This window comes from Triticum dicoccoides, chromosome 7B, assembly GCF_002162155.2.
Source record: "Triticum dicoccoides isolate Atlit2015 ecotype Zavitan chromosome 7B, WEW_v2.0, whole genome shotgun sequence".
Taxonomy (NCBI): domain Eukaryota; kingdom Viridiplantae; phylum Streptophyta; class Magnoliopsida; order Poales; family Poaceae; genus Triticum; species Triticum dicoccoides.
Genome location: NC_041393.1, coordinates 385,590,706 through 385,599,542, shown reverse-complemented (window position 1 = coordinate 385,599,542; position 8,837 = coordinate 385,590,706).

Here is an 8,837-nt window from a genome sequence, read left to right as displayed (position 1 = left end):
AGATGCATGACATGGACAAAATGCAAAACGAAAACAAAACCCAACCACGGAGGGAATATCATAGCACATATCCGAAAATGGCAAGAGTTGGAGTTACAAATATGGAAAGTTACATCCGGGGTGTTACAACACTCCACCACTACAAGAGGATCTCGTCCCGAGATCTAGGACTGAAAGAACTCCGGATATTCGGAACGGAGATGATCCTCGCGCTCCCAGGTGGCTTCTCAGTCGGAATGGTGTGACCACTTTACTTTCAGGAATTTGATTGACTTGTTGCGAGTCTTGCGCTCGGTTTCTTCAAGAATAGCAACGGGGTGCTCATGATAAGAGAGATCTTCTTGGAGGTCAACTTCTTCAAAGTTGATGGTGCGCTCAGGAATCTTGAAGCACTTGCGAAGCTGTGACACGTGAAACACATCGTGCACGTTTGCAAAGTTGGATGGAAGCTCAAGTTGATAGGCGAGATCGCCTCTTTTGCCAATGATCTTGAAAGGACCCACGTATCTAGGGGCAAACTTCCCTTTGATACCGAAGCGATGAGTGCCTTTCATTGGAGAGACGCGGAGGTAGACATGGTCTCCGATTTCAAAAGCCACATCACGGTGCTTGTCATCATAATAGCCCTTTTGGCGCGATTGCGCGGCTTTGAGATTCTCACGAATGATTTTGCACATTTCTTCGGCTTCTGTGATCAAGTCGTTGCCAAGAAGTTGGCGTTCACCTGTCTCGGACCAATTGAGAGGAGTACGGCACTTCCTGCCATAGAGAATTTTGAATGGGGCCTTGCCCGAACTTGCTTGGAAGCTGTTGTTGTAGGAGAACTCGGCATATGGAAGACACTCTTCCCACTTCATGCCAAAGGAAATGACACAAGCCCTGAGCATATCCTCAAGGATTTGATTGACTCGCTCGACTTGGCCACTTGTTTGAGGATGGAAAGCTGTGCTGAAACGAATGTTGGTGCCCATGGCCTTCTGAAAGGAGTCCCAGAACTTAGAAGTGAAGATGCTTCCACGGTCTGAAGAGATCAATTGTGGAATACCGTGCAAGGAGACAATTCTGGAGGTGTATAGCTCTGCCAGCTGAGCTGCTGTGATAGATTCTTTGACAGGAAGAAAATGAGCCACTTTAGTAAGCTTGTCAATGACAACGAAGATAGCATCCTTTCCACGCTTGGACTTAGGAAATCCAGTCACGAAGTCCATCTCGATATGATCAAACTTCCATTCTGGAATAGCAAGAGGTTGGAGGAGACCAACTGGTCTTTGGTGTTCTGCTTTCACCCTTCTGTAGACATCACATTCATTCACGAATTGAGCAATTTCTCGCTTCATTCGAGTCCACCAATACGACTGCTTGAGGTCATGGTACATCTTCGTACTTCCAGGATGAATAGATAGGAGGGAATTGTGTGCCTCATTCATGATGACTTTTCTCAGATCGCCTTTAGGAACCACAATACGATCCTCGAAGAAAAGAGTATCTTTGTCATCCAAGCGATAGCACTTGTATTTGGAAATGCCCTTGTCAATACCACGTTTCACTTTCTTCACCATGGTATCCAGGAGTTGTGCCTCACGAATTTGATCTTCCAAAGTACGAGAGACTATGAGGTTGGCAAGAAAGCCTTGAGGAACAACTTGAAGATTCATCTTGGGAAAGCTTCACAAAGATCCGGTTGGAAGGGCTTGAGAATTAGACTGTTGCAATAAGCCTTTCTGCTCAAGGCATCTGCAATCACATTCGCCTTGCCGGGAGTATATTCAATACTTGGATTGTACTCTTGAATCATTTCGACCCATCGAGTTTGCCTGAGATTGAGGTTTGGTTGAGTGAAGATATACTTGAGACTCTTGTGATCGGTGAAAATGTCCACTTTCCTTCCCAACAAGAGATGTCTCCATGTTATCAATGCATGGACAACTGCCGCCAACTCGAGATCGTGAGTGGGGTAGTTCTTTTCGTTGGGCTTCAACTGACGAGAGGTATAGGCCACAACTTTCTTCTCTTGCATTAACACAGCACCGAGACCTTGCAAGGAAGCATCACAGAATACTTCAAATGGTTTGGATTCATCAGGAGGAGTCAAGACAGGAGCTGTAACTAGCTTCTCTTTGAGGGTGTTGAAAGCAACGTCACACTCAGGCGTCCAGACATACTTGACATGCTTCTGGAGGAGGTTGGAAAGAGGCTTTGCCATCTTAGAGAAATTCTCAACGAATCTTCGACAATAGCTTGCAAGACCGAGAAAACTGCGGAGCTGCTTGACATTCTGAGGAGGTTCCCAATTCAGAACTGAAGACACCTTCTCGGGATTAACAGCGATGCCCTTGGCGGGGATGATGTGACCAAGATAAAGAACTTCGTCAAGCCAGAACTCACATTTGGAAAACTTCGCATAGAATTGATGCTCTCTGAGCTTGTCGAGCACCAATCGCAAATGTTTGGCATGATCCTGCTTGTTCTTGGAGAAGACCAAAATATCATCGAGATACACCAAGACGAAATCATTGGTGTAGGGGTTGAAGATAAAGTTCATCATTCGAGAGAATGTTGGAGGAGCATTGACAAGGCCGAAAGACATGACAGTATATTCATAAGAACCAAAGCTTGTTCTGAATGCTGTCTTGGGGATATCTTGTTCACGAATGCGAATCTGATGATAACCCATACGAAGGTCAAGCTTGGAGAATACTTTAGCACCTTTGAGTTGCTCGAATAGCTCATTGATGTTGGGAAGTGGATACTTGTTCTTGATTGTCTTCTTATTCAATGGACGGTAATCGACGCAAAGTCGGTCCGTGCCATCCTTCTTCTGGACAAAAAGAACTCCACATCCCCATGGAGATGAACTCGGTCTGATCAAACCCAGACGCTCTTGTTCATCGAGCTGTTTCTTCAATTCTTTCAGCTCCTTGGGTCCAAGCTTGTAAGGATGCTTGCAAACGGGTTTAGTGCCAGGCTCAAGATCGATAACGAATTCGACTGGCCGATGAGGAGGCATACCCGGAAGCTCTTCTGGAAAGACATCTTGGTACTCACAAACGACTGGAATCTGAGAGATAGCATCCAATTCGCCCTTCTCATTGAGAGAAAACAACCGAATGGTTTCATCACGAGTGGCATAGATGATAACATCCTCAGAAGGGTGTGTCAATTGAATTTCCCTAGCAGCACAATCAAGCTGAGCCTTGTGCTGAGAAAGCCAGTCCATCCCGAGAATTAGATCAATATCCGAGTCACCAAGGACAATTGGTTTAGACAGAAATTTGTAGTCGCCCATCTTGATAGAGACATCCGGGACGAAAACTCGAGAAGTCATTTGCTTACCCGAAGACACAATCTTCAACGGAATAGGAATCTTTTCCGTCACAAACTCATGCTTGGCAACAAAAGGTCTCGAAATGAAAGAAAGTGATGCACCAGTATCAAATAAGACTTTTGCAGGAATATCATTAACTGAGAGATTACCCATTATCACATCTGAAGAATCCTCTGCCTGAGCTGCATTCATCATGTTCACCTTTGCATGCTTCGGATTATGCTTGACCACTGCATTGCTTGAAGACCTCACAGGAGGAGGAGGCGGAAGGCGCTTTTGGTTGAAGCATTTGTTCGCATAGTGACCCTTCTACTGGCACTTGTTGCAGGTCACCTCTGAGAGCGGACGGTGATAAGGAGCATTTGACCTTGGAGCTTGAGGCTGAGACTTGTTCTGATAGACTGGGTTGGGTGGGTGGGAAGATCCACGACCACCTGAGTTCTTCTGCTGATAAGTCTGACGGAACGGAGGAGGAGGAAGGTAGAACTTTTGCTGCTTAGCTGCGCCTTGAGAGGAAGAAGAAGACTGAGCTGCATCCCTGATTCTCTTCTTAGAAGCCTCACACTTGAGCTGAGCACCTTCTTGCTTGAGGGCCATATTGTAGAATTGATCAAACTGAGTAGGCTCAATAAGAACAAGAGCTAACTGCAGATCCTCTCTAAGGCCACCTCTGAACTGATAGATCATACTCTTTTCGTCAGGAACGTCTTGTTTAGCGAAGCGAGCAAGTTTCTGAAACTGTATGTTGTATTCGTACACTGACATGTTGCCTTGCTTGAGATTGCGGAACTCCTCACGCTTGCTCTCAACAACACTGGTAGGAATGTGGTGAGCTTTAAAGTCCCGATAGAAATCAGTCCAAGTAATCACTCGACCTCCTCTGGAATCCTTGTATTGCTGGAACCAATCAGCTGCTTGATCCTTGAGCTGAAAAGACGCGAACTTGATGTAGTCCTCAGGTCTGACATTGCTGCATTCAAAATGCTTGTTGATATCCACGAGCCAATCGTCGGCGTCTGTGGCCATGGCACAGTAGCTGAAAGACTTTGGCTGATTTGCAAGGAACTGGTTGAGGGTAGGAAACTGTGGCTGATGGTAGAACTGCCCTTGACCTTGATTCCCTTGGTTGCCTTGGCCTTGGTTACGCTCTTGCATCAGCTGAATCAACAACTGAGTGTTGGCGTTAGTGGTTGCCATCAAAGTTTGCCATGCCTCCGGAGGCGGAGGTGGAGGTGGAGGGTTCGCCTGACTCCCATCACTGCGTTCCGGATTCTGACGCGTTGGCGGAGCCATCCTGAAGAGGGTGACATCCGTTAGCATCTTGATAGACAGATAGACAAGTTGAATCAATGGATAGAAATTGCAACATATAGTCTTCACAATAAACATTCGAACAGGGATGAACGAATGAATTCCAAAGTAAACATCACGTCCATTAAGGTGAGAAGCCACTTGATAAGAGATTGATGAATGAAAATAAAAAACAAGGTATGAATGGAACAAAGAAGTGGTAAGGATTACCCAATCACAAACCAAATATCTGCGGAAGAAATGCTAGAGCTACTTGAATCCCACCTATAAACTCCCGAAACTTTCCGGTTATGCAATCAGGTGTTGGGGATACAGGGGAAGCAATATATCTCACCCAAACTAACAATCCCTACATCCAGCTGTATCCATCCGTCAACACATAACCAAGAAACCTTCGGAAATCGTGTACCTCAACCTTCAAAAAGCATCCGTTATGCGAGTCATGGCAATACTCCCGTACTCACCTCAGTACTGGGTTAGCGGGGTTATCTCACCAACGAACTGCATAAAAGAGATTTTCGATGTCGGCGTACTAAACTCAGGTATTCCAGAACTGCAATGATAAAATTATGACGACAACACCTCAGAGCTCAACTCCCCGGGACACTTCCACTAAACCCCTGACAGGAGGCACCAAGACAATGTTCTCATCATAAAACCATCGGAACGATTCCAAGATACCCGCGTGAACCTAAAATTTTTTTTAGTGAAATTTGAGGAGAGAAAAATCAAAACTTCTACGTCAGGAGACCTCACCAGAGCGACGAAGGGACTGAGGAGTAAAAAGAATTCCTAACTCTCCGATATATATAATCCTAAATGACTCAAAACATTTTTCTAGACACAACTCGGCCGCTAAAAACGATCAAGCAGTGGGGCTCCTACGGTCGGGGATGGTTCTGATTACCAACTTGTAACGCCCTCGATGCGGCTATATCTCCCACGTGTCGAAGCACGACTTAGAGGCATAACCACATTGAAAGCAATGTCGCAAGTGAGGTAATCTTCGCACAACCCATGTAATACATAAGGGAAAAGAGATACATAGATGGCTTACAGTCGCCACTTCACACAATACATAAATAAACATCCATCATTCAGTTTACACTCAAGGTCCGACTACGGAACCAAAATAAAAGAAGACTACCCCAAATGCAACATAGATCCCCGATCGCCCCAACTGGGCTCCACTACTGATCGTCTGGAAATGAAACATAGTAACGACCAAGGGCCTCATCAAATTCCCATTTCAGCTCAGTTGCGCCATCTGCGCTGGCGTCACCGGTACCTGCATCTGTTTTGGTAGAATCTGTGAGCCACGGGGACTCAGCAATCTCACACCCGCGAGATCAAGACTATTTAAGCTTAAGGGAAGGCTGGTGTAATGAGGTGGAGCTGCAGCAAGCTACATCGCAAAAGAGAGCGAGAAGAGAAACAAGGCACGGTCGTGAAACTAGTAGCGATCAAGAAGTGATCCTGAAACTACTTACGTCAAACATAACTCCAACACCGTGTTCACTTCCCGGACTCCGCCGAGAAGGGACCATCACGGTTACACACGCGGTTGATGTATTTTAATTAAGGTCAACTTCGGGTTTTCTACAACCGGACATTAACAAATTCCCATCAGCCTCATAACCGCGGGCACGGCTTTCGAAAGATAATACCCTGCAGGGGTGTCCCAACTTAGCCCATCACAAGCTCTCACGGTCAAAGAAGGAATAAACCTTCTCCCGGGAAGACCCGATCAGTCTCGGAATCCCGGTTCGCATGACATTTCGACAATGGTAAAACAAGACCAGCAAAGCCTCCCGAATGTGCCGACAAATCCCGATAGGAGCTGCACATATCTCGTTCTCAGGGCACACCGGATGAGCAGTACGTACGGCAACCGAGGATATCCCAAGTTGCCTCAGGGCGGCACCGCAAGTGGCTCTAGTTTGGACCAACACTCAGAGGAGCATTGGCCCAGGGGGTTAAATAAAGATGACCCTTGGGCTCGCGAAAACCCAAGGGAAAAGGCTTAGGTGGCAAATGGTAAAACCAAGGTTGGGCCTTGCTGGAGGAGTTTTATTCAAAGCGAACTGTCACGGGGATCCCATAAATCACCCAACCGCGTAAGGAACGCAAAATCAAGGAACATAACACCGGTATGACGGAAACTAGGGTGGCAAGAGTGGAACAAAACACCAGGCATAAGGCCGAGCCTTCCACCCTTTACCAAGTATATAGATGCATTAATTAAAACAATAGATATTGTGATATCCCAAAATATCCGTGTTCCAACAAGGAACAAACTTCAACTTCACCTGCAACTATCAACGCTATAAGAGGGGCTGAGCAAAGCGGTAACATAGCCAATAAACGGTTTGCTAGGACATGGGTGGTTAGAGGTTTGACATGGCAATATGGGTGACATGATATAGCAAGTGGTAGGTATCGCAGCATAGGCATAGCAAAAGAGCGAGCATCTAGCAAGCAAAGATAGAAGTGACATCGAAGGTATGGTCATCTTGCCTGCAAGGTTCTCAGAGTTGTCGAAGGCTTGATCCTCGTAGGCGTTCTCAACAGGTTCCTCGTTCACGTACTCGTCTCCCGGCTCTACCCAAAGCAAGAACACAAGCAACGGAACCACAATCAAACAAGGAATAATGCACAAGCAATATGATGCAATACATGACATGCTATGCGAGATGTGATATGCAATGCATATGTGTGCTCCGGAAGGAAAATGATGAACCGGGCATCAACTAGGCAAACCAAGTATGCCGCTGGAAAGATGAGATGATTTCGGTTGAAATCGATATAAAGATCACCGGAATAGGATGCACGGTTTGCAAATGGCAAGCAAAGCAATAATGGCACAAATCTGCGTTTAACATCACGATGCTACTTAGAACATACCAATAAACTATGCTACAGCACCCCAACATAAAAACAAAGCATATGGCAGTGATCTACAAGAGATGCTTAACAAAAGAGGAACACTGAGCTACGGCTAAATCACATCATAACAGGTTCAAACAAGCATGGTGAAAGTGCAAAAAAATATCAGGTTCACAGACTTAGTGGAAATACTAGGATGCCAGAAATTAACATCAGGAAGGCATGTTTAGAGCAAGCAAACAACAAGCTACATGAACTTATAATAGCAAAACAAGGCATGACATGAATCTACTCAAAGCATAGATCAATAGTCCCTTACTGACCATAAGCCAAAAAGGACTAGAGGATATGATGGCACCCATGTAAACATAGCAAGTTTTATTACAGATCTCAGATTTGCAGAAAACTGGGCATGGCAAAAACAGATATCAAGTAGGCATGTTCGTAAGCTCGATGCACTCACTACAGAGCATCTCATGATAAACTAAGCATACACCCATCAAGAAGACATGTCATAGAAGCTATACATGGCAAGAACAACATCATAGCATACACGGATCAACTACAACAACCTTGTGAAAATTGAATCTCATGCAAACAATCTGCCAGGAAACATTTTGAAGCAAAAGTAGAGCACGAAAATGACATGCTAGACTACTCCATAAATGCCAACAAAGGCATGGATGGATAGAGCATATCCATATGTTCAAAACACCCTTACTGGTCATGCTCAAAAAGGGCATAGATCTCTCTGTAACAACATGAACATATGGCATAAAAATAACAGCAGGACATGACTTAGTGAAAACACTAAGTTCCTGAAATCAGCAACATTACCATCCCTAGTTTGCATGCTTGTTCTAGTCACCACATAACTCACAAAAATACATGGCATACACCCCTGGAAAGATGGCATGGCATAGTTCAACACACATGTAGGGCTCAAGTTCATAAGGTGCACACATTAATCATGGCAAAAATGATAAAAGTGCAAGTTCTGTTAAGAAACAGAAACTAACATCACATAGCCCTCTTCCAACAGCATTTCTGGCATCAAGATGAGCTCAAATGAAAATGGTGCAATGAGATGAAATGATCTACTCTTCGAGGCGAACAATTTGATATGCTACACGCCCAAAACGGAGCCACGGGTGCGGAGATGTGATGCGATGAAAATGCCACAAAATTATCACAGGAAAAGACTTAGTGGGATTTGGGGGGGGGGGAGTCAACCTAGGGTTCGGATCAGATCTGGATCGGGGAACTCGAGGTCGCCGGAGTTGGCCCGGAGCTTCGCCGGAGAAGCGGTCGGGGC